Source organism: Notamacropus eugenii, chromosome 4, assembly GCF_028372415.1.
Source record: "Notamacropus eugenii isolate mMacEug1 chromosome 4, mMacEug1.pri_v2, whole genome shotgun sequence".
NCBI lineage: Eukaryota > Metazoa > Chordata > Mammalia > Diprotodontia > Macropodidae > Notamacropus > Notamacropus eugenii.
The window spans coordinates 344,596,413-344,600,872 of record NC_092875.1 but is presented as its reverse complement, the minus strand read 5'-3'; the positions used below and the strand labels follow the sequence as shown (position 1 = coordinate 344,600,872).

The 4,460-nt window shown below is 39.5% G+C and overlaps 1 long non-coding RNA gene across 1 annotated transcript; it reads left to right on the top strand.

The window, feature by feature from the left end:
* Positions 1-263: 263 nt before the first annotated feature.
* On the top strand, positions 264-2,546 carry LOC140498483 (uncharacterized). Its single transcript, XR_011965107.1, has 2 exons — positions 264-582; positions 2,096-2,546. It is a non-coding gene; the product is annotated as an uncharacterized lncRNA (long non-coding RNA).
* The last annotated feature ends 1,914 nt before the right edge of the window (positions 2,547-4,460 follow it).

Genomic DNA, 4,460 nt, shown 5'->3' with positions numbered 1-4,460 from the left:
ATGCATAAAATAAAACACACAGGATCACTAAGAATACCAGTTTTATTGAAGTGTAATTATCAAAACATTTTTGAAAACAAGCTCATTAACCTTAGGTCAGTAACCTCTAGTTTTCCAACACTGTATGAGTTGCTATCGACACTGTCACTAAAAAGTTTGCAATCTAATTGAAAAGACAAAAGAATGTACAAAAAGTTAGCTAGCAATATGAAGTTGCATGTGCACTTTACCTACATTAATGAGATCGGAGTTTGATTACGATGGACCTGGAAAGGCACCGCCACCATCTTGCTTGTAACGGACCCTGCCTCCTAACGTTGTCCCACAATGGGAGGACAACGCGCAGCAACTTCTGTGCAATCATATGGCAAAGGAAAGGAGATGCTGAAGATCAGTGGTGGCAGACTAGGAGGATGTGGTTCATCCAGTGATGAGACACTAGGTTGGTCCATGTACTAAGGATGATGGATAACAGATGGACTGCCTGACTTTTACAGTGAATCCCAAAGGACTACAACTGGGAAGGAAGAAGACTCAAAGGGAGGAGTCAGTGGTCAGGTTGTTCAGCCAGAAATGGGAATGGTGAGAACATGATCATCAATCTTGGTTGAAATTTTCTTTTCAAAGACAGATCCTTCCTGTTCACTCCACCAGTACAGACTCTACTAGTGTCATAGATCTCTTTAAAAGGATGATATCACAGGGCATCAGTAGGTGAAAAGAATCTGGACACTCCCTCTCTCCCCAATCTATGCTACCACACTTAGGAGACATAAGAGTCTCCCCTTTTCTTGGTTTCCCAAAAGGTTGGAAAGTGCCTCCATAAAAATATAGCAATTTCATTTTTGTGAGTTTAGAACGCTGGATTTGGAGTCAGAAGCCCTGGGTTAAAATTCTACCTATGCAAGTTACTACCTGTGTGATGTGGGCAAGGGATTCACATTCTCTAGATCTCAGTTTCTTCATCTTTAAAACAAGGAAATTGCACTTGATTGGCCTCTGAGGTCCATTCCAGCTCTAAATCTATGACCTTTTCATCCTAATTCTTTCTCATTTTTGAAATTCTTTTAAATCTGGCCTCATGGAAAGAAGAATAAGTCGAACAAAACCAGGAAATAGAAGAACCCCACTGAGGAGCAACATGTAGATGTACTGGGCTGGGTGTCAGGACTCCTGGGTTCTGCTACCAATGAACTCCTTGAGAATAGGCAAGTGATTTGCCTCTCCAAGTCTGTTTCTCCACCAAATGGCAGATTTGGACTAGACGAACTTTAAAGTCTCTTCAAATTCCCAAGTCTATGATTCTGTGTAGGTCGTTGCTCTCTTTGGGCTCAGAAGTGAAGGATGTGAATAATCATTTGGATTTATGTTAAACATATTTTTAACCCTTTAACCCTTTTGTTACAAAAATATTTGTAACAGGGACTATGAAACATTGCAGATCTGCTTGGCCTAATTTTGGCTAGTGATGAAGGATTTGAACACTTTAGAGATAATAAGGTCTTTCCCAGGTCTCAGTTTGTTTGAGGCCATGCCCATTCAAAGCCTAGGGACTAGGTAAGAGCTGAGACAAAAGAAAGCCCAGTTCACCATTACCAGGGTGGGGGTATAAAGAACCAAAGACTGTGAGAAAAAGAGTCTTATACTTACTTGGTGGTAGTAAACTTGATTCACTGCATGTGTGGAGCCAAAGCAGGTAGTTCCATTAGCTGATAGGGAACAGGTACATTCTACTGACTCTTTGGAGCCAACTACAGTCAGATAAAAATTTCCCATAGCCATTTCTTATGTTAAAATATATTTGCGTGTGTAACAGGGACCAGAAAACATTGCAAAATGACTCTGCTTACTTTTGGCTAGTGCTGAAGGACTTGTACACTTTAGAGATCATAAAATAATCCCCTTAGTAGCCACTGAGTAAAAAGACCCACCAATGCAGTGGATGACTCCTTTTTCTCCTATACATTCCCACCCTCATCACTCTGGGGTAGGATGAGAATTTAAATTTCTGCAGTGCTCTAAGGTTTACAAAACATTTTTCTCACAACAGCCCTAGCAGTCACTTAGTACAAATATTATTCTTTCTGTTTTACAGTGGGAATGCTGAGGTTCAGAAGTGAGGTTTCAAGGTCACACAATTGCTGATGGAGGAGCTCAGTTCTTCCTAACTCTCAATCTAGTGGTTCTTCTACCCCATCACACAGCCCCAAAATGGTCCTTGGTCCTGGGCAGCTGCTTTTTCCTTCCGCAGGAATGGTGGTATGATGGTGAGGCAGGTAAAGTGAGTTGATAATCACTTCAGACTATCCACAAAGTCTTAACCATTAACGGTCTAAATGTGAGATCCTTGTCTGATGACCAAAGAGTGTAGATGCTACTGGAGGAATTGAATCCTAGCATTTTAAATCTTGCTATACACAAAATCAATACTTGGCAGATAAATGGAAAAAATGATTCAAAAGTTGTCTGTGAAGAAGCACTTCATGGAATGCGGGCATTTGTAAATCTCATGTTGCTGTGCTCACGATAAACATTTTCAAAAAGACCACCATAGAATTCATTGTCATTAATATACCAACATCTATTTCAGAGGAGGAAGAGGTGGAAAAAATATAGAAAAATAGTTAGGAAGACCTTCCAAATAGAATCATTGTGTATTTTGGTCCTCTTTGCCTCCAGTACAAAGGTGGTAACTTTGTGTTACCTTAGTGAGGATGATGAGAAGTATATTGGAAAATCTGGATGAGAAATAAGAAATGAGAGTGTCCATGGAAGAATTTTCTACACCATGGATTCCCTACATAAATTAAACATGGGTCCAAATAAGATAAAATAAAATAAAAAGTACAAGTGAGTCATTTATTCCCTCTTTTTCACCTCCTTTTTTCCCTCTCCTTCCTCTTTACCCTCTGACTATCAAAGGGTAAGTGGATAAGGGCTGGGGGAAGGGAACTATCCCTGGCCTTTCCTCCCCCTTTAACCTACCCATACTCCAGCATTGGCAGAACATAGCAGAAAAATGGCAGCAAATGGGAAATGGGAAAAAAATTGTGGCCAAAGTAAATAGAACAATGGAAAAGTCTGGAATGCTAGGACAGGAAATTTGCTTTTTCCATTTGAAGGGAAAAGGCAACAATTCTAAGGATGCCTTTACTCACTGGCCTCCTGATTGGGAAGCTGGATCCATCAATTGGATGACCTCAGTTGGATAAAAACCAGTATTAGCTTAACAGGAAAAATGTGTTTGATTCTTTGTTTTCAAACTTCTAATAAAGTGTTTACATCTTTGTCCATGGGATGATGACAAGAACAATCGGCCCAACACACCCTTAACATTTATCTCATCTCTTCAGTTCCTAACAGTATTATCTGGAATAGGCTTAGAGCTGGTGTATGAAGAGTTTTAATATGGACACACACAAACAACCTTCAGGTTCTCAGCAATATATTTATAGCCTATTCCTTTCAGGTTACAATAACATGGGGAGGCGGTGTGATATAATGTGTGTGATAAAATGTGATACAGAGCTGGCCTTATAATCAAGATTTGGGTTCAAGTCTTGCCTCTGACACATATAGGCTGTGTGACCCTGGACAAGTCACTTAACCTTTTGCTATCATAGACAAATCTCAAAGATTAGTTGTTCATCTGCAGTGGAAGATGGAATTTCTTCATGGAGAGTTCTGTTCCAAAAGCAAAGACATAGAAGGCTACATTTCTATTGAAGCCACTGAGGTTCTGGGACTTCCTCTTCTTGTGGAGAAATAAACATTTTACCTCAAAAGAGGTACTATGGTGAAAACGGATATTATAAAATCCTGGAAATGCACTTCATTATTTAGCACCATGAGTATATTTAGACATTCTTACACTTTAAATATCTGGGGGATATTAAAAGCTCATCAATGAGCTCCTCTGCCATTGCAGATTATAACTTCCCTTCCTATGAGCCGCTTAGGTCAATACAATAAACAAACGTACAAATGCATAAACAGATAAGTGAAAAATCATGATCCAACAGTCAAACTGTCTACCGATGTCTCTCCACATTTGGCTAGGCTTGTCACCAGAGCACAGACACATTGTATTCCATTATTGGGTCCATATTCTGAAGTTATTTATCTTTTTTAAAAAAAATTGTTTTATTTTTAATTTATGGGATAAAATAAGCATTTCCATAACTTAGTAAAATTTAAAAAGCTTACTTGTCTTGATAGGCCCTTCCAAGGCTTTTGTGCCACCCAGCTCTTCTTGCTTCAAGGCCAGTTCTCTCTCCACTATGCTATCCTGTTTCTCTTTGTGGAAGAATTTTTTTTTTTAAATAGAGCTAGGTGCTGTCGTGCATGGTATGGAACCCAGAGACAGGAAGACTCATTTTTGTGAGATCAAATCCGTCCTTAGACTCCTACTAGCTGTGTGACCCTGGGCAAGTCACTTAGCTCTGTTAGCCTCTATAAAA